The following is a 21647-nucleotide window of genomic DNA, read 5'->3' on the forward strand; positions in this document are numbered from 1 at the left end:
CACATGACACCCTAATTACGCCTTAGCTCACTGCGCTAATTCTATGCCTGAGACCAAGGGGGTGATATTTAAGGCCGTCGTTTCGCCAGGACTTGCTCATCTGATGCAATAAATCTCCACTCCCTCTCTCAGCTCTTGCTTTTTTGCCCCCCTCTTTTATCCTCTCCTTCCCCTCCTATCTGGTTCACTCTTTCTCTTTCTCTTTTTCTGTTTTGTTTCTTGTTCTTGTTCCCACGCTGTTACACTTCAGCAGTTTGTTCTTACAGGGAACTGTGTGTAAGACAGGGGTTTACTGGCAGTCTGTGTGTGAGCAGCATGTGCCTTGGTGAGTCACAGGGCCTTGTGTGGCTCCCATTTATCACAACACAGGCTGTAGAGCGCTCCAAGCAACTGACACACACAGGCTCTAGAACACTCCCAGCTACTGACACACAGATGGTCTAGAGCACTCCCAGCAACTGACACACACAGGCTCTAGAGCGCTCCCAGTCACTGACACACACAGGCTCTAGAGCGCTCCCAGCTACTGACACACACAGGCTGTAGAGCGCTCCCAGCTACTGACACACACAGGCTCTAGAGCGCTCCCAGCTACTGACACACACAAGCTCTAGAGCGCTCCCAGCCACTGACACACACAGGCTCTAGAGCGCTCCCAGCTACTGACACACACAAGCTCTAGAGTGCTCAGAGAGAGAAATACAGAGAAAGAGAAACAGGAAAAGAGGAAAAATAAAGAGGAAGAGAACTTTTCAACTTTTCACTGTTTTGAAAAAAACTTCCTTGAAGATGCCAGATCATGACTAAGAATTAGAAGAAGAACTCTAATTCACAGCAAAAATACGACCTTTATACAAATACAACCTTGCAAGTAGTAATGGGTGGCGGGGGGGGGGGATCATTTTCATTTATGCTGTTCAGGCATTAAAAACTGAACAACTACTATGCATATGTATATGCTAAGAAAAGGAATTGTTATTTTGTTGTAAAAACTCACATTTAAAGTATCCTCCGATATAGCATCACAAGGCTATTTTCTAATATTTTGTCCTTTCTTCTCAGAGTTATTTCCATTTTTGCTGAAGGGAGTGTTAGAGGGACAGAGAGAGAGAGGGAAAGAGAGAAAGAGAAGGACAGATGGACGGAGACGTGTGTTACTCCTGAGAAAGCGGGTTGGCGGTTGGCGGCGGGGCTCTTGGTGAGCAGCGGGGACGAGGCGGCGTGTAGCGGCGGTTGCCGTGCCGTCGGGCTTGTTTCCCCGGGACCGGAGCGCGAGCGCTGGGCTCCATTTTGAATGGGACCATTGTTTACTGTCCTCGCTCGCTGCGCTTATTGACTTCTCTTTGCCATTTTAATGAGCGTTCCGAGTCACTGGGGCCATCTGCACACCCCGATCCCTGCCCCATTTTGCACGGGCATTAACCCCCCCCCCCCCCCCCCCCCATTAGAGCGGTCAAGGGGCATGAACGGCCGCCTCAGAGAAAGCACGGCTGTGTGGCTGTACCTGCGTGTCAGAGAATGGCATGTCCGCACGGCATGGTCTCGCCTCCGTTTGGATCTCCGCTGCGCAGGTGTGATTAGATTCTCCGCTGCGCAGGTGTGAATAGAATCTCCGCTGCGCAGGTGTGATTAGATTCTCCGCTGCGCAGGTGTGAATAGAATCTCCGCTGCGCAGGTGTGATTAGATTCGAGTCGCGCCGAAACCCAAAGAGCAGGACGTCCTGTCGGGACGGCTCCTCCTCGTACAGTAATTTGCGTCCTGTGGTCTTGTACTTTTTTGAGTCACGTGACCCATTACAGTCACTGCCCTTTTTAGGACATGGCCTGTAGACACCCCCCAACAAGCGCACTCTTTACAAATCCCAGGTGTTTTTTGTTTTTTTCCTCAGCCGTGTGACAACTCTGCATATGATGGGAAATGCAAAGAATAGTTTTTCCCACAGGGAAACCTGTCCAGTCGTGGGTAACTCCAAATACCAGCAGAGTCAATAGTCAATTGTTTATTGTAAATATGGATTCCTTTAAGCACGCACACACATGCATCCGCCCCCCAGAATTTCAAGGACATGATGATCACTTTCCTGTGTTTAAATTCTGTGGTGTAGAAACTTTAAATCTTAGCTGCGAAAATGGCTAAAGTCATTTCAAAGCGGGGGGTTACGTTGACATTCTGTGCTTTGCATTGTGGTTATAAGGCGTCCCACCAATCGTATGCTCAGATAAAACCTGTGAATAAACACCTTAAAGTAAAACATAACTCTGATTGTTCAGAGCGATCAGTTTGGAATGAAAGCACGTTGCACAGCTGCTGACATTTTGTTAAATATATGCATTAATCAGGAATAATTAAGAGATGCTTGTGTATCCATAATTTGCATTTCCTAAACAAAAATGATGTGCGCTGCATTGAATTGATCCTTAAATGAGCAGTTTGTATGATCAATACATTGACCTTTACATTCTGTTTCATGAAACATCTTTAATGATGTTGTTTCATTTGTGGATATGACTTGACAACATGAGATAAGAAGTACTCTGTCCATCAGGTCAATATCCAAAGATAGTCACAAATTTAAAATGTGAACTTGTATATAAGGACAATGTGAGTGCACATTTATGTACTGGGTGATATATCGATCGTAGGCCTGTTTACATCATGGTGGCTGATAGTGTGTGTGTGTGTGTGTGTGTGTGTGACTGCACATGTGAATCTATATGTGCGTGTACGTGTTAGGTTTTCACTTTCCCATAATTTCTGTGTGATTTAGCTTTTTAGGTATTATCTTGGCTTTGTGGGGTTTTTTTTTTAGTGCTTTTCCACGAGCTCAGCCCACCAATTATTCCTGTAACCACACTGTCTGGGGCAGGAAGGTTGTCTCCAGCACACTTCTCATAGCTGGAGGGGGGATGGGGGGGGGGGGGGGGGGGGGGGTCTGCAGTACTCTTCCCTGGGCTGGATCTTTCCCACAGTGCAGTTGGGGTTTTAGCCCGCAGAGAGTCCACTCCCGTATCACCGCGTCTCTCCTGGTGGGGCTGTGTGCTGGCGCCACTAATTACCTGCTCAGAAACCCCAGTATTGTTTTACAGCCCGCTGGATTGGCTCCCTGCGGCTGGGTGCACTGGGGCAGCTGACATCATCAGAGGCTGGGACTTTTTTGCCGATCCCGTCTCTGTTTGCCCGACCAGGTGACTTTGTGTGGGTGGGTCAGGGTTGTGTTCTACCTCCGCCCCCCCTTCTCCACTCCCTCCCCCTGGTTTTCTCTTTCACCGCCTTCTCAGACACCCTGGAGATCCATGACCCGTTCAGCAAAAGGCTGTGATGTGGCTTGTGCCACACAGGGAGGATGGAGGCAGCCGATCTCCACCTCTGTGACTTCCCATGCAAAGCTTTTGAAAAGTAGGTTCTTTGAAACGTTTTCTCAAAATTCTGAGTCAGTGTTCTGGAACTCCATTGCTTCCAGTTGCCAGTCGTGATTGTGACATCAGCATTAGAATGTTCATTTAATGAACGTTCTAATCACATATTTGTGCCCTTATACCTTTCAGGGTTAATACTCTGTGTCTCAGTGTGCAGTCAACTCCATGGTAGAATCCTGACTGTGCCACTTCCATCTGCATCCAGGGCAGTGCATGATTGGCCATAATGTCGCCCAGGGCGGGGGGTTGGGTGGGTTTTATTTGTCTGGGCCTTCGCTTTCTTGCTGTGCATGAAAGCCAGTTTTCTGGTCAGTGTTGTGCTTGCAGTATGCAGTATGCCTGCGCAGACTGCGCATGAAGTGCTTCCATCCAGCAGAAGAACTGCGCAGCTGCAGAGGAGCCCACATGCCTGTCTGCAGAGCTGGTGTCGTACCGGCAGACAACATTTTTTTTTTCTTAAATCCAGAAGAACAATTTTAAGAAGTGAACAAAAACAAAAAAACAAACAAAAAGCAGACGCAGCTCTTCCAGTGTCAGCTGTGTTATTTTGCAGCGATGGATCCAGGGAGCCGTCAGGTGTGCTTATGACACAGTTCAGTCTCCTCCTGAGGGAGCGAACAGGAGCCAATCACAGCCCTCGCTCTGAGGAGCCAACCAGGGGAAGCCATGCTGAAAGGGAACAAAAGATCACCCCCAAGAGAAAGGACTAATTAAAAGTGGGCTTTTTTATGTGGGTAAAAAGAAAAAAAAACCCTCCATTTAAAAGAAAAAAAAAGAAGAAGAAAAGAATGAAAGAGTGAAGAAGAATGGTTTTATAATCCGGGGCCCTGAAAAGGCTGGGTCTGGGCCCCCGAGGCCCCGGGTCAGGCTCTTTCCACGGCGCGGCCCAAAGAACACGCTAAGCCCAGCTGAGCGCGGCCAGGCCTGAGCCTGAGCCGCAGCCGCCCCGACCCCCGGGTAGGTGTTCCCCAAAAAGTAGGTGTTCTTAATTGTCCCTGCGCGCCCCCCTACCCCACCGCCCCCCACACCCCCTGGAGCCCCGGCCCACGCTGGGCTCATGTGCTAGGATTATCATACGGTATTAAGGAGCAACCAATTTAATCCCAATATCGCTGAATGGCGCAGACGCTTTACGGGCCGAGGTATGGGCTGAAGAGTAATCCTATAAATCGCTTAAAAAAACAACGGTGCTGTGTAGTCTTCAACGCGACCCCCCGACTGGCAGCAATAAATAGATTCTTTCTCTAACATGCCTAATCCTGCTAAACAGCACACAATCCTATTAGTCCATGAATTATAAGTCCTGCTTCAGCACCTCGCCCGTCCTCTCCCGCGCCCCATTGTGCTGGAGGGAAACCCAGCACCGCTCACATCCACAGCAGTCAGCAGGCAACACCCAGAGCCTCGCTGGAGAACGCACGGCCCCGGATACGCCATCCCCTGTGCGTGCGTGCGTGCGTGCGTGCGTGCGTGCGTGCGTGCGTGCGTGCGTGCGTGCGTGACACTGACTGTGACTGAGTGTGTGTGCGTGTGTGCGCGTGCGTGCGTGTGTGCGTCTGTGTGTGTGACTGTGTGAGTGTGAGTGCGTGTGTGCGCGCGCGCGTCTGTGTGTGCGTGTGACTGTGCATGCATGCGTGTGTGTGTGCGCGTAGCAGTGTGTATATATGTATATTTGTATGTGTGCATAAAAGGGGTTGTTGTGAATTTGTGATTTGTGTGTGTGTGCATACATCAAAGTGAGAATTTCTGTACAGTATGAGCATGAGTGAGTGTTTGATCTGATGGATTGTCATAGGAGTCTGGGATCTTTGTGTGTGTGCATGTGTATCTGCATATTTGCGTGTGTGTGTGCGTGCAGCTGTGTGTGTGTGTGAGTATGTGTGTGTGTGTGCGTGCAGCAGTGTGGGTGTGTGAGTATGTGTGTGTGTGTGTGTGTGCGCGTGTGCGTGCGTGTGTGTGTGTGTGTCTGCCTCTGTGTCTGTCTCAGCATTCCTGCCCTGTCTGCCTCAGTCTTGCGTGTGCTGGCGGCTCTTTGATGTGTGTGGAACCTGATTAAATTGGTGTTTATGCTTCAGGAGAACCACTGATATTCCCTCTTCACCTCCTCACGAATGGAACTTGCCATTTTCATTTTTGTGCAGTTAAAAAAAAAAAAAAACTGCCTTGTTTCGTAACCTTTGATGATTGATGATTGTAATTTTCTCATTTACGTTCGTCAGAGTGGTCGTTGACTCCGTCCGGCTTTGTGTCTGTATTTAAGGACTGGCGCCCGTTTATTCAGAAGTTTGTGTATTGTAAGAAAGGGTGTGGTTCCCAGCAGTATTTAAATATTAGTGATGACAGTTGTTTTCTGCACAATTAAAATAATAGAAATGCTCGTGCATGAGCCCGTTTGCAGACTTGTGTATTTTGCGTAACGGCTGTTTGTGGAAATTAGGCCACAGGCCAGCCCAAAACCAAAGGAGATTATGCGCTAAACTGTGTGCAGTGAATCTGGATGCTTCCTCGTTTATTTGAAATCCGAAACATTTTATAGAGGCACAGTACATTAATCTGTGATTGATCAGTACACTGATCTATTTTGTATGGCCTGCTTTTAATTGTAATCAAAAGGTTTGAAGTTTCAGTCCTAAGTGGCACACTTGTGTTTGTGTGCGTGTGTGTGTCTGTCTGTGTGTATGATGAACATTAGGAATGTTTTTTCTGTTTGAGCAAAGGGCACAGGAGACATGTACCACAGATGTGTGCTGAGTTTCTTTTTTTTTAAATAGTGTTACTCATTGCTGTGGTAAAAAGAGCGTAATACAAGAAAAAAAAGACATCCTTCCCTTTGTTGCTTGGTTATTAATGTCATGCTTTGATCTGCTTATTCAGTTTTTTTTCCAGTTTCATGTGCTGTTGCTGAAAATATTTCGGGATCAAGGCTATGTCCCAAGACACGAAAAAAAAGAAAAAAAACAGAAGTGTATCAGGAGACAGCCGTGGCTTTAATTACAAACACACAGCGGCACAAGGAGGTCCCGGTCTGGTCCCAGCAGAAGCTGCAGTGACTCTGTGCTGCCTCCACTCTGACCGCTAGCCGTTAGCGTAGCGAAACATACTCCTCTCTATCTGCCTCTCACTCTCCTAGGCCTGCCTGCGTGAGCCTAACCCTAACTGTTCTCTCTGCCCACTAGCCATTAGCATTATGAAACGAGGAGCTGCCCCATGTTATTCTGTGTGTGTGCTTTTGATCTGCAAAAACCAAAAGAAAAAAGTCTGTCTTAAGTGTTTTAATCTTGCCGTGATACTGATTATTTTTTTATGTAGAAAATATTAGCTTGCTTTAAGGTACATTTTGACTTGACAAGTGAAATTATCGTACCCCTTTGACAAATCTTGAAATTCGTAAAACTGTCTCACCTCATAAGTGTTATTTAGCAAAAAGGTAATATAAATAAGATTTTGTGTCTAAATATAAGACTAAAACACTTGTTTTTTGGTTTTTGATTACTACCCCCCTCCCCCCTACGCCCAGCTCTTTTCCGTCCCAGCAGACAGAGAATATCATGGAGGAGAAGAACACAAATTGAACAGTTGGGGGGCAGAGGTTGTGTTTGTCTCCTCCCGCTGTGTTTAGATAGTGTGCCAGTGAGAGAATCTGTCGCTTAGGTAATAATGAGTGTGCCTTTTCTTTTTCAGACCGCATCGGGGAAGTAAAATTACTGCTCGTCTATTTTTCTGTCACTTTTTCCGTCTCAAAGAAAGAAAAAAAAAAGAACTCAGCTGAACCAGCGGTGCCAGGACGGCTCTTTTTGGGTCTTTGTCCCGGCCTTAGTTATGGTCCAGCGTGCCAGTGCTCAGAGGACCCAGCGCGCCCGTCAGCGCCAGCCAATCGGGCACGGCGGAGGGGAGGGTTGCCATTGACGACGCATAACTTTTTTGAATCCAGATTAAAGCACTTCCTTTTAAAAAAAATAATTAAAATAAATGGCAAAACAAAAAAAAAAGTACACAAAACAGAAGTACCAGAAGAAGAAAAACAAAACAAAAAAAAGGCAAAGTTTTTTTTCTCCATAGAAGACCCTGTGGAGGAATTTGTCCGCCATTTCAAAAAAAATAAAAATAAAAAAGGCCGGGGGGGGGGGGGGGGACTCTAATCCCCAACAAACTGTACACAATGTCCAGGCTGACCTGGGGAAGAATGGCGGCAGTGTGGACGGCGGGGCGATCATAAGCCCCCTCGCATTCACAGGAGACAAACAGTGTTTCCTTTCAGCCCCCCAATCATATGGCGCGGGACAAAAACAATAATAAAGTCCCCGCCAGATTAAAGCTCTGCTGACTCGAGAGGGAGAGCCCGCTTCCCAATGCAGGACGCCGGGCCCCGTTTGTCGAGTGCGCCGTGGGGGGGGGAGCGCGGGCGCACACAAAAACAAAACCGCCAACAAAAGGCTGCTGTCGAAAACCCGAAATCAGGGCTCCGGACGGAGCGAGCGTCACCGGCCCGCCGCTGCCAGGTTTTGGGAAAGGCGCATGTTTCCGAGGGCCGCCTTTTGTAAAACGCTGCATCTGTGGGGGCTCTGGGAGCCGGGAGGCGCGGGAGCCTGTTTTGACTTCTCTCTCTCTCTCTCTCTCTCTCAGATGCTGTATCCGTCCCGAAAGACCGTACCGAAATACGCGTGAAACGTCCCAACTGCCGACACTCAGAGTTCTGTTGTTGTTGAATTCCTGTGTTTTATTCTGAGAATTGAGGTGAATATCGGAGAGGAGCCGTACCGCACGGACAGGTTTTTCGTGGCCGGTCTGATCGTCTGCATTGCTCACTTACGCACATTTCCGCATGCTCTCTGGAAACAGGAAAGACTCGCCTGAAAAGCCTCTTATCGAGATTCTTTATGGTCGTTGAACCCTCGTCGGCGAAATCTTTTTTTTTTTTTTTTTTTCTTCTTTTTTCTTTCTTCTTTTTTCTTTGTTGTTGTCCTGGCTTCTAATTAAATGAGCAGAATGACTTCTTGACTTGGCAGCGCTTGGGGGGGGGGGGCTTGCGCGGTACAAAAGAGCGGGTTAAGAGAGGAGCGATGACCTTTCCACGGAACTTCCACTAAGGCCTCGTACGCTCGCGTAAGGATGGGTGCATCTGGCTCTGTGATGCACTGTGGAGTGTATTTTTTGCGTCACTACACTAGATACTGTGATGTGTTCTCACTTCCCCAACATAACCAAGGACTCAGTTTTGTTGTTGTTGTTGTTGTCGTCTTAAAGTGTGTACGTGGACCTTACCTAATCCCGCTAGTATTTTGCAACGTGTCTTGTTCCGTTTCCTCAAGTATGTGTTTGTGGACTCTTTTTGAGACGTCTGAGGGAGCTTGTGACATTATGTGGTACACCGTACGCACTGTTGCAGTCTGGAGAAATCTCTAAATGCGATCTAGGGCTGAAGGATGGCTGTGTCCTCAGGTCACATGTATTCAGACATTCGTGTTTTGCAGAGACCAGAGAACCGACTGTTGCTTTTTAAAGATAATATTTAATAGAACTGTTTCTCTGGACAATGAGCAAAGTCAGAGCTAAGCTACAGAGACCCTCCTTCCTGTCCTGATATTAAGACCAGATCTGGAAGGATTTGTACCAAAACAACATAAAAATAAGGGATTGAAAATGAGAAGTCAGAGGAGGACAATGAACTAATACAAAAACTGATTCATTCAGTACAAATAAAAAGGTCAGGTTTTGGCCATAGTGCTTTGCTTGAAAAGTTATGTTTTCAACATGAAGGCAGTAAAACTATTTTGCGTTGTCCTCCTCTGACCTCTCACTGCGAAATGAAACGGGGAAAGAGTTTCAGGCGTGTGGTGGGAGTTTATCCAGTCAAAGAAAAAAAGGCCCGTTGACAAAAAGAAGAAAAAAAAACCCGTTTTCAGTTATGAGTAAGAGGGTGAGGGTTCCGTGCAGACTCAGAGCAAAATTTACTTTTTATTTTCGAGTTTCAGAATTTTAAGCAACTGCCTGGGGCAGGGGGGGGGGGGGGTCACGGAGCTGCCTGCCACTGCAACTGCTCCTGTACCCACTACTTCCTGCACACCCCCCCCAAAAACCAATGCCACAGGCCAACACACACAATCGCTGTCCTCTTCCACCCCCTAACCCCCCTCCCCCCATGACTAATCTCAATTTCCCCTCTCTACTGCAGGCAATCAGGGTGTAATTACAAAGTAATTGCATATTAGTAGACAAATGCATAAATTAATTTTTATTTTGTGTGCCTGAAAGCCTTTGTTTTATTATCAGCATCAGGGCTGTGGCTGCCTGAATTAAGAGTGCAGCTGACTGGAAGTGAGCCTCACGTTGGGCCAGCGAATTAAAAAAAAAAAAAAAAAAAAAAAAAAATGCTGACATCTTTCCAATGCAAACTGCCGGACTAAACATACTGTACTCATGACTTCAGGTACTGAAACTACTGCCCAGAACACAGCGTAGTGCCCTCTAACTGCACAGGCGTATCTTTTATTAAATAGAGGGGAGCATGTCCTGCACAGCAACAGCCAATTACAGTAGTAGGAAAAATGTGTTCTGCATAACTGAAGGGTGGCATTTGAACTGAGGAGCACTCTCTTAACTGTTTTGTCCACAGTCAGTTTCTGCAGCAGTTACTGTTCATGCCCACAGTTTGTAGTGTGTTGACACAGTGAGATGTGAGGTTTTTTTTTATTTTCTGATTGGCAGTCATACTCCACGCTGTTCCGTTTCTTAGGGAAGTGCACTTTTCAGAAGAATTAAAACAGAAAGAAAGGGGTATGAGTGTTTCTGGAAGGACTTATGAAAGAGTGGAGAAGTGGTGCAGTTCCAGGAAGACCACAGCAGTAGGGTGGATTCTGCTGAATCCCCTGGGGGATCTCAGGTTTTGAGCGAAACATCGCTGAACAGGGAAGCCAAAACTGAATCTGCGGTTTGTTTACAGGGGATAGTTCATTCTGAGCAGTTTTCAGTATGATTCTTATTGGCCTAGCCAGTTTTATTTGTGTGAGATTCAGGTTACTGGCTGGTTTATGGGCATTAGGGGGTTTCCAGAGGCTGTATGTGTGAACAGCATTTTTTCACAACTTCATATCATCATCATAACCCATCACTTCTTATATTCTACCACTAACTTTTCCCTTGACATCAGCAGTGTCAGACCGCAAGCACCATAGAGTGTATTTTGAGCCGAATATAAGAGTAAAATTAATTTATGAACAATACTTGGGCTGTTTACAGGAGTAAAAAACCTACCTGTAAGATTACAAGCTGTACCTTTTACCCCTTGAGTCCACATGGTAAATGGTAAATGGACTGCATTTATATAGCGCTTTTATCCAAAGCGCTTTACAATTGATGCCTCGCATTCACCAGAGCAATTAGGGGTTAGGTGTCTTGCTCAGGGACACTTCGACATGCCCAGGGCGGGGGATCGAACCGGCAACCCTCCGACTGCCAGACAACCGCTCTTACCTCCTGAGCTATGTCGCCCCCACATGTGTTATTTAAATTGTTTTCCATTACAAATGGATGCAGTTTTGCGTTCTCCACAGTGGAAACATGAGCAGAATTGTGCCTCTAACTGAAGTTGCATCGTTCCTCGGACGGAATGCACCCAGCCCCAGGGTGAGTGACCGAGATCGCCGGGGAAACGGAGGCCTGTGTGGGTATTGGGGGGGATTTCCTCTCCTCATCTCTGCCTCCTGTCTGTCCCTCCCTCTCCAGGTCGGTTGAGCGCTGGTCAGCAGCGAAAGTCATCCGAAGAATGCAGCGCTTTGTGGCTATAGCGGAAATTTCAGGTAAGGGGGGGGGGTGTATGGGGGGGGGGTTGATTAAAAGGTCCGGGTAATCTCTGGGGTGGAAGCAGCCTGGAGGCAGCCAGTGCGTCTATAGCGTCTGCGTGTCTGATTATTCTCATCTGTGTCAGCACGACCGGCATGTCTCGTCTGCGTCTGCCTTTTTAACCCCCCCCCCCCCCCCCCCCCCCCAAAAAAAACAATTTCACCAGTCAGGATTCCATGTTTCTCTGTTTAAAGCTACATGAGAAAGACAGTGTACATGTGTATGGTGGTGACCCCTTGCAAAGTTCCCCCCCAAAAAAGTGAAAAATTTCACTGTCACCAGTTATGACCAGAGGGGAGTTTCCTGTATAGAAAGGGTTGAACATGTCTACAACCAGGCTCCTGTTCTCAGGCCTGGCTGTGGACTAAATTATTGAATTATCTGGGTCCTTTTTTTCTTCTTCTTTTTTTTTTAACTGACTATTACCTTCCCCATTATCTTGTGGTGCTCTTCGAGGTACGTGCTTCTGTTTGTTCAGGGCTCAACAGATTAGCATTGAGGTTTAACTGGTGTTAAATAGTTGTTGCAGGCCGCCATATTCAGATGGGTTTCAAAGCAAGCTTGCAGGAGGGCCCTGCTGTATGGAGCTGATGTGGACATCTGTTCAACTGATGATATGTGCCGTGTTACAGTTTCCAACCTTTCAATTTTCGTTACAAATCGGACTACTCAAAAACCGGGAATGTTTCTGCCCGGATAGAGAGAAAATGAAGTAGCGGTGATTTATAGTTCAGTTTAAGTTGATGCATAAATTCTGCAGATGTGCGATGTGTCCTTTTCACACGCTCTTGATTGTTTCCCTTTTGTTTATACGCTATGTGTTAAAACCCACAACACTTGGAAAGGCATGCGTATGAACTCTATGAAATTAAGTGATCCCTGGCCAGAACAGCACTCTGGGGTTTAAAAGATGATATCAAATGCCTTCAGGGTTTGGTTTATGGCCTGTGTAGCGTGCTTGCTGTGATTGCAGTCTCTCCGATCGGTGACATAAGCACGTGATCACATATTTCACATTCTCGAAACGGATGAAACTCAATGTGACGTAAGCATTTGGCACAGCTGACGTAGGGCATTTGTAAGATCTTCATCGGCCTTTTGGGACTTAATGTGGACCTTTCATATTGTGTGTGAAACGGTCTGTGTGTGTGTGTGCGCGTGTGCGTGTGTGTGTGTGTACAGTGGAGGAAAAACTGAGAGTGATGTATTTAAATGTCTCCTGTGACCTTGAGTGAGGCAGGGTGGAAACCGGTCCCCTCTCTCGCATAAACCACATATTCCAAGATGACAGCACTAATTTAGTCATGGAAGAAGCACATTGCAAGCAAGAAAAAAAAAAAAAAAAACACATGACCAAACCATCAAAAATGAACATTATGATATTAGCTAAGAGAGGGGTGTCTCACTCCGGTCCTGGAGGGCCACTGTGTCAGCTGGTTTTCAGTGCGTTTCAACACAAGTGATTCATTTAAGGCTCTGATTGGGTAACGAGTCCACACGCCTTGTTCTCAAGACCTTAGTTGGCTTATGATTTGACAGGCAACCGCAAATACCTGCGGGCACTGTGGCTCCCAAGAACTGGAGTTTGACGCCCCTGAGCTGAGGGTTTCTCATTGGCTTGCTGCTATGAACTACCAGGCCAGCCATAGCAGCCTCCAGACAGCCGTCCCACACGGTCACACCTGCACGGTTGAAGCTCCGCGACCCACAGAATCTCACCCACCTGCAGGTACGCCAGAGAGTGCTGATAAGGGCCCGTTATTCAGGTGCATCCACAAGGGACTGAACTGAAAGAGGCGTATAATACCTTTAGAACTGGAGGTCAAAACACCGTGGGGCTCTCACAATTGACAAGATTAGAACCCCCCCCGGTAGTTTCTTGAAGGCACGACCCTCATAGTGCCTATCTGCTCTGTCTCTGCAGAGAAACGTGTGCATAAAACAGGACTGCGCTGTTGGAGCCAGACTGATCCATCCGGAGGATAAGGTTAGGAGAGGGATTCTCAAAAAGGTATGCGGTGCGCTCCTGGGTTTTTGTTTTTTTTTGTTTAGTCGGGATCCACTGGAGATTGGGTAGCGCTGCGATGCTATCTGATGTACTGTATGTGTTACTGTTAAGTACGACCAGTTGGCGGGCCGGTCAAACAAATTCCTGTTTGGTGCTTGATAAGATAATGTTTGAGTGCTGAATGCGGGTCTTCTCTCCTGTTTTTAGCTCTTCCCTTGTTTGGCTGTTGCTTAGCTGGTCTCTCCAGGTGAGCCTGGGCTTCTTTTAAAGTCAAAACATTCCCTTACCTACGGAGGTTTTCAAACCACGGACAGTGAAGAGAACAGAGAGGAGTCACGCTTCACATTCCACACATTGGCATTCGAATGTGGAACCGCAAAATATTTAGTCCAGTGCCTGCGTGAGAGTGTGGAAAATCTGTGCAGATGCTCTAAATGAGTGGTCAGGATCCCAGGGCCGAATGAAAGGCCGAAGAATTTGGCAACCAAGGGTCTCTTTGCGGCGACTGAGATGAGGGCTGACTTTGCAGAGGCGAAGGGGTCCTTTGATGTGTCCTTTGATGTGTCTCCGACAGATTAGCAAAACCTGACAGACTAAACAGGCCTGTGGAGACCAGCTGTGTTGTGTGGGGGTTGCTAGGTGTGTCCCACGGGTTCCCATGTGTCACTTTTGGGAAGCGTTGGTACCCCGCCCTGTGGGGGCCAGCCGAAAACCCTGCGGTGCTCCCCGTGTTTACAGTGCCAGGGTCCCACGGGCATTTTGGGCGGAGCACCGCGTGTATCTACGCCTGCCAGCTTTTGGCTCGTCCCTTTTCCAAATTTCCCACAGAGGGAACTCTCACGAGGGCGGTGGGGCGGGGGAGGGGGAGGGTGAAGGGGGAGGCAGTGGGGGCAAGTGGACACGCACAGGGGTAATTAATGTGGCCTCTGTCACACAGAGGAAGCTGGATCCTGAAGCCTCTGGCTCCTGCGCTGCTCTACTGGTTCGATTGGGGTGGGTGGTGGGGTGGGGTGGGGGTGTGGGGGGTTTGGGGTGCAGAAAACCAATTAGCCGAAAACCGCAGGAGAGTTCACGCTCACCCCCAGCTGCAGCTTGCCGTTTTTACTCATTAATTGGGAAAGGCCACAAATTGGCACACGTGTCAGGAAACTAACATGTAGGGTTTGTGCCGAAAAATGAAAGCCCCCGTTTTTATTCCGCAGAAACAAAAGCCTGCACACAGTTGGGCCCTCGGTGTGTTCGACCCGCCCTGATTGATGCGCTCTTCAGTTTATGCGCTCACATAGAAGGGTATCGCAGCCCATTAAAGACGCAATGCATGGAAATAACACGATGCACAAATTCAAGATTGCACTAAAGCCATCAGTCATCTGATACCATGACACATACAAAAAGCCTGTTCTTGAACAACGTTAATGTTTGCAAACTATTGTTGCCTCCTTAAAACAGGGCCAAAAAAAGTTACCATTTGTACTGCACAGTCCTTCATAAACCCCATACACTCCCAAGGACGTTTTTCATTTTGTATTAATCGAATAATATAACGGATTTACTTCAGCGCTGCATCGTAATACAGCGATTAGCGTAAGCGGTGTGTAAAAGGCCATGACACCAGGAAATGCGTGCGTCTGAACTCTGCCTGAAATGTGCGGCGATCCCTGACCATAGCAGCACTCCGGGGTTTGAGAGGATGGTATCAGATGCCCTCGGAGTTTAGTTTATGGCCCATTTAGTGTGCTTTGCTGCGATCGCAATCTCCTGATTGGTAACACAAGCACGCATTTTAAAAAAGTGCACAAGCGCACAGCTTTCTGCTGCCTGCTGCAGAGGGTGAACAGGTCCTGCCGGTTTTTTTTTTTGTTTTTAAGAAATAGAGAAATGCATTTGATGCCTTGTATCTGTAAAGGATAAAACATTATTTGGAACCTATTTTTTTGTTGTTACTCGTGACATGTTTCTTGCATGGGAACAAAAAAAAAAAAAAAAAAATCAACGCGAGCGAGGAAAGCATACTCCGGCGATAACAATGGCCCGTGCAGACAGCGCGGTGCTGGACCGAGCGTTTCCTTCCTGTGTGCCGGCGCTCTTGCCGCGACCTTTAGCGGAATTGGAGTCTGGGCTGCGGCTCCCCCGGCGTTCCCGTGGGCACGGCGTGTTCCGTACGGGGTCACGTGCGCGCCTGGCGTGCGGCCTCGTTCTGTTCTGCTCCTCGCGTTCGGTCTGCGGGCCACTCGCGCGCCCGTCGCCATGGCAGCGCCGTCGCCCCCCCGCCTTGTCCACGCCGCAGGCGTACGAGGCCCCTACTTTTTGTGTTTTCTGTCCCTCCTTTCTGAAAAAAAACGGCTTTGCTGTGGTGGGCTCGTCTGATCCCGTCTGCACCCCCCGTTTCCCAGCAGCACTCTCACAGCTTCGGAACGCTGACCTTACCTTACACGCGCGCGCAGGTGCGTTGTTCCATTCAGGAACAATGACACATTCGGGAACATTCAGACTGAAAGGCCTGTTTGGAATCTCCTCACCAGCATCCGCTTGAGTCCCACACAGTGACCTTTAAGTCTTGTTTGTGCAACATGCTGAATGAGGGGTAAATGTAGTAACAGTCGTCACCATTATCTTCATCATCACCATCATAATTGACATGGCCAGTTTTAGTCTTTTCCAGGTTAGCGTTTGCCCATTCCAGTAACAGGATGGAGTGAGTATATAGGGGGGCTTAGTGACTTACAATAAGCACTGTGACAAGCTGCACGTACAACCGGTCTTTCTTTTTCCTTCTTTTTCTGTGGAGAGGAAAAGGGGGAAGAAGTGACGGCGCGGAATGTAACTGGAAGAGTTATGGAGCTGGGTTACGGCTCAGGAAATTGTTCTGTCAGACAGCGCCGGTCAATATGAGGGAATTACAGCCTCGCCTGTTCAAGTACTGAAGAGCAGCCATTAGTGAGTGTGTAAATTGGTGAGAGATCTGAACCTGTACGTTTATATGGCCTGTTTACATGCGAGGAAATGTCTGTGTGTAATTTTGAAGACCTGTTGTAAAAGGTGATGTGTCTGATGAGTTATGGGAGAGCAAAGAGACTTGGGTGCTTGACTTATGGAGGCAAAAGGAGGCAGCAAGCAACTCCATTTCTGGGCTAAAATTGCTTGCTATCCCTTCGTTAGGATTCGGTATGTTGTCATGGCGACTGCATCCTTACCCCTCAGTTCATGCTGTGAATGTTTATGCTTAGCAGGATGAAAATCAACTCGCTATTAAATGAATAGGTCATGCTGCTGGATCTCTGGAGATAAAGGAAGATATTTGGGGTATTCAGAACTACGTCTCAAAGCCAGATAATAAAGGCAGTTTTGCTTTGTTTCCCATAAAGTTCTTCATCACACATGTCGTCTTTGTGAACTAAGTGTGGCATTACGTGGCTGTGAGTTGCGGAAGACAGAAAGTGGTGCAGCTTCGCTGGCGCTGGATGTTACGGGAAGCCGTCTGCTAGTCGTTTAGATCTGCATCGCCAGAAAGTGTCTCTGCCGCTGCCTGTGGCCCGTGTTTAGACTAATGTCCCGGTGCCCGGGCTGCAGCTCGGATGCCATAAACAGACAACCGCTGCGGTTCCTTCCGGACCGAGTTTTCCGCGGGGCACGTTCTCATCGCGCGCTCGCTATCGGACGGGAACGGGACCCGGTATCTCCACATCAGGAGGAGGACGGAGGAGGAGGATGAGTGACGGGAAACATTTCTCAGGGCTCTGAACTCTGTGAACTCTCTCCCCGAGCAAAATTGTCTTGGCTTCTGGCTAAGTGTTGCAGCTTGCGCTGTACAGTACGTTCGCCCACTGGCACACATTGCCGAACGGGATGGCTTTCAAAGAGGGTCCCCCAGAGCTAAAGCTTTTAAAAAAAGAAAAAAAGAGACAGTTTAAGGAGGAAAAGCCTCGCTCTCAGAGAAGAGCCCAGACTCCTTTAATTACCGCTCCTTACAGACGCCGTGAGAGAGATAAGACTCGGAGAACGCGGCTTCCTCGCCACGGTTACTCGCCGCGGTTACGGTCCTAATTAGGGAGGCTGTTTCCTCTGGCTGTTTGCGCTGCTGTGAGTCTTGCAATGTTGGCAGTGATTTCCCTTCCCTCCCCCCCACCCCCCCGTCCCAGTACCTGAAAACAATTAAGCTTATTGTCTTCTGCTTCAAATTCATGAACTCTGGGGGCGACATAGCTCAGCTCAGGAGGTAAGAGCGGTTGTCTGGCAGTCGGAGGGTTGCCGGTTCGATCCCCCGCCCTGGGCATGTCGAAGTGTCCCTGAGAAAGACACCTAACCCCTAATTGCTCTGGTGAGTGCGAGGCATCAATTGTAAAGCGCTTTGGATAAAAGCACTATATAAATGCAGTCCATTTACGTGAAGGCACAATTTGCCACAATTTTCTCTTTTTTCAGTTTGGAGGCTTAGTGTGGGTTTCTTTCACTTAGGTTCTGTTCCATTACATTCATTTCATTCTTCCATTGTACGTTGCTTTCGATTTGACTATTGGGTGGCAGTTTAGTATAATGGTTAGGGAACCGGACTTGTATGGTAGGATGCTGCTGTTGTACGCTTGAGCAAGTTTCTTAACCTGTATTGCTGCAGGTTGTATAAAAAATCTAAAAAGTTATGCAAGTTGCTCTGGATAATAGCCTCTGCTAAATGGCTATGATGTGATGTGTAATGACTAAATTATTTTAATGTGGATCTTTAGTGTAAATAAATGGGGCTGTGATTGAGGGCTTCTGCTTGGTATATGCCAGTTTTTACGTGATTAAAAAGTTTCCTGCGGGCTTTGCCGTCTCCTTTGGACACAGCTGAGCGGTAGCAGAACCCTGCAGTTTATTCTGGAATCCTCGCAGTGTCTGAATGGGAGGGGGTCATTAAGTTAGATTTGCACAGAGAAGAGGAGGGCTAGGGACACCCTGGGCTGGCATTCTGCCTCACTAACCCCCCCCCACCACGATCAACCCCCCCTCCCCCTCCCCCTCCCCCTCCCCGACCCGAACTGTGCGTTCTTCCCCTGGCCAAAGTCATGTCGGGGTACTGGCGTGACAGAGACACGGCTTTTTAAAAACCGCATTTTGATATATATGCGCTTGGCTGCAGCCCGCGGAGCCAGGATGACCGGAGTGGACTAAACAAAGAAGGGAAACTTGGCAAGGAACGTCAAGCAGGGGGGGGAAAAAGGGGGGGCGGGGGGGCTCCGTATATAAGATATATGTCCTTGGCTGGCCGTGCATTCACAGGGCACACGTGTGTAAGCTGTAATGTGTGCATGTGGTGTCCCGTCTCATTAGCGAACCTTTTGCAGGACGGAACGGGGAACAGTTTGAGCACAGCCCGGCAGTGACTGCGTGTCCCGTCCTGACTCATTAGCCAGAGCTTCTGCGAGCCGCGCAGACAGTCCAGCCGGGGGCCCGGGGCTCCTCGCAGGGGGAGATTGATGGGCGCAGAACTAAAGAGCCCAGGGCTCGCAGGCCCCCTTCAAAGGGCCCTAAATCTAATTTACACCCCGAGCCGCATCCAGCAAAGGTTACAGGAGTGCTATCATTACAGGAACACTACAAAGGAGAACAAAAACAAAAAAAGGAGGGAAAAAAATCCGGTGCCTGGACATTAAACGGGACAGCTGAAATATGCTTGTCCAGTTTTGATTGTTACTTTTTATTACTGTAACACTGTTGACTCGTACAGACAGAAGTGTAATTATTGAAAGGAGTGATTTCACCAAAATTATTGCCAACCAGAGACTTGCTTTCTGCCTCCTGCTTTTGAAAGTGTGCAAATATTTCTCCACCATGAGGTTACTTTCTCCTCTATAACCCGAACCTCTGTTCATCACCATTAATTGCAATGATTGATCTTCACCGAGTGGTGCCAGATTGGGCGGATACCACCCAATCGGGCTACTTATGTTGTTGGGAAGGGGAAAAATGGCTTTGGGCGGGTTCACCATTTTCAAATCTGGCAACACTGTCCTGTCCACAACACCGGTCCTAGGCCCTATTGTCTGGGAGCTATTGAACTTTGAAAGCGTTAGCCGGCTGCATTTTTTTCCGGTCGGCGGCTTAAAGTCAGGGTTGGAAATATTCGTGTAAAATCGCGCGGGGTGGAAGCGCCCGAAACATAGGCTCTGCTTCTCGGGGCCGCTGTCTGTGAACACTCTAGCAGTGCTTTGATGGTCCTAGGCCCTATTATCTGGGAGCTATTGAACTTTGAAAGCGTTAGCCGAGTGCCTTCTTTTCCGGTCGGCGGCTTAAAGTCAGGGTTGGAAATATTCGTGTAAAATCGCGCGGGGTGATAGCGCCCGAAACATAGGCTCTGCTTCTCGGGGCCGCTGTCTGTGAACACTCTAGCAGTGGTTTGATGGTCCTAGGCCCTATTGTCTGGGAGCTATTGAACTTTGAAAGCGTTAGCCGGCTGCATTTTTTTTCGGTCGGCGGCTTAAAGTCAGGTATGGAAATATTTGTGTAAAATCGCGCGGGGTGGTAACGCCCGAAACATTGGCTCTGTTTGTCGGGGCCGCTGTCTATGAACACTCTAGCAGTGGATTGATGGTCCTAGGCTCTATTGTCTGGGAGCTATTGAACTTTGAATGCTTTAGCCGGCTGCATTCTTTTCCGGTCGGCGGCTTAAAGTCAGGGTTGGAAATATTCGTGTAAAATCGCGCGGGGGTGGTAGCGCCCGAAACATAGGCTCTGCTTCTCGGGGCCGCTGTCTGTGAACACTCTAGCAGTTGTTTGATGGTCCTAGGCTCTATTGTCTGGGAGCTATTGAACTTTGAAAGCGTTAGCCGGCTGCATTTTTTTTCCGAACGGCGGCTTAAAGTCAGGTTTGGAAATATTCGTGTAAAATCGCGCGGGGTGGTAGCGCCCGAAGCATAGGCTCTGCTTCTCGGGGCCGCTGTCTGTGAACACACTAGCAGTGGTTTGATGGTCCTAGGCCCTATTGTCTGGGAGCTATTGAACTTTGAAAGCGTTAGCCGGCTGCATTTTTTTCCGGTCGGCGGCTTAAAGTCAGGGTTGGAAATATTCGTGTAAAATCGCGCGGGGTGGTAGCGCCCGAAGCATAGGCTCTGTTTCTCGGGGCCGCTGTCTGTGAACACTCTAGCAGTGGTTTGATGGTCCTAGGCCCTATTGTCTGGGAGCTATTGAACATTGAAAGCGTTAGCCGGCTGCATTTTTTTCCGGTCGGCGGCTTAAAGTCAGGGTTGGAAATATTCGTGTAAAATCGCACGGGGTGGTAGCGCCCGAAACATAGGCTCTGCTTCTCGGGGCCGCTGTCTGTGAACACTCTAGCAGTGCTTTGATGGTCCTAGGCCCTATTATCTGGGAGCTATTGAACATTGAAAGCGTTAGCCGGCTGCATTTTTTTCCGAACGGCGGCTTAAAGTCAGGTTTGGAAATATTCGTGAAAAATCGCACGGGATCGTAGCGCCCGAAGCATAGGCTCTGCTTCTCGGGGCCGCTGTCTGTGAACACTCTAGCAGTGGTTTGATGGTCCTAGGCCCTATTGTCTGGGAGCTATTGAACATTGAAAGCGTTAGCCGGCTGCATTTTTTTCCGGTCGGCGGCTTAAAGTCAGGGTTGGAAATATTCGTGTAAAATCGCGCGGGGTGGTAGCGCCCGAAGCATAGGCTCTGCTTATCGGGGCCGCTGTCTGTGAACTCTCTAGCAGTGGTTTGATGGTCCTAGGCCCTATTGTCTGGGAGCTATTGAACATTGAAAGCGTTAGCCGGCTGCATTTTTTTTCCGGTCGGCGGCTTAAAGTCAGGGTTGGAAATATTCGTGTAAAATCGCGCGGGGTGGTAGCGCCCGAAACATAGGCTCTGTTTGTCGGGGCCGCTGTCTGTGAACACTCTAGCAGTGGTTTGATGGTCCTAGGCCCTATTGTCTGGGAGCTATTGAACTTTGAATGCTTTAGCCGGCTGCATTTTTTTTCCGGTCGGCGGCTTAAAGTCAGGGTTGGAAATATTCGTGTAAAATCGCGCGGGGTGGTAGCGCCCGAAACATAGGCTCTGCTTCTCGGGGCCGCTGTCTGTGAACACTCTAGCAGTGGTTTGATGGTCCTAGGCTCTATTATCTGGGAGCTATTGAACTTTGAAAGCGTTAGCCGAGTGCCTTTTTTTCAGGTCGGCGGCTTAAAGTCAGGGTTGGAAATATTCGTGTAAAATAGCGCGGGGTGGTAGCGCCCGAAGCATAGGCTCTGCTTATCTGGGCCGCTGTCTGTGAACACTCTAGCAGTGGTTTGATGATCCTAGGCCCTATTGTCTGGGAGCTATTGAACATTGAAAGCGTTAGCCGGCTGCATTTTTTTCCGGTCGGCGGCTTAAAGTCAGGTTTGGAAATATTCGTGTAAATCGCACGGGATCGT

The 21647-nt window shown here is 48.4% G+C and overlaps 1 long non-coding RNA gene across 1 annotated transcript in view; it reads left to right on the plus strand.

Annotated features, from left to right (window-relative positions):
• Positions 1 to 21647, plus strand: part of LOC118219145 — a 137969-nt gene that overhangs the window by 71694 nt on the left and 44628 nt on the right. The window contains exons 7-8 of the long non-coding RNA XR_004763665.1: positions 11140 to 11213; positions 13181 to 13267. This is a non-coding gene — a long non-coding RNA (uncharacterized LOC118219145). The remainder of the gene's footprint in view (positions 1 to 11139; positions 11214 to 13180; positions 13268 to 21647) is intronic.

This window comes from Anguilla anguilla, chromosome 19 (genome assembly GCF_013347855.1).
Source record: "Anguilla anguilla isolate fAngAng1 chromosome 19, fAngAng1.pri, whole genome shotgun sequence".
NCBI classification, from domain to species: Eukaryota; Metazoa; Chordata; class Actinopteri; order Anguilliformes; family Anguillidae; genus Anguilla; species Anguilla anguilla.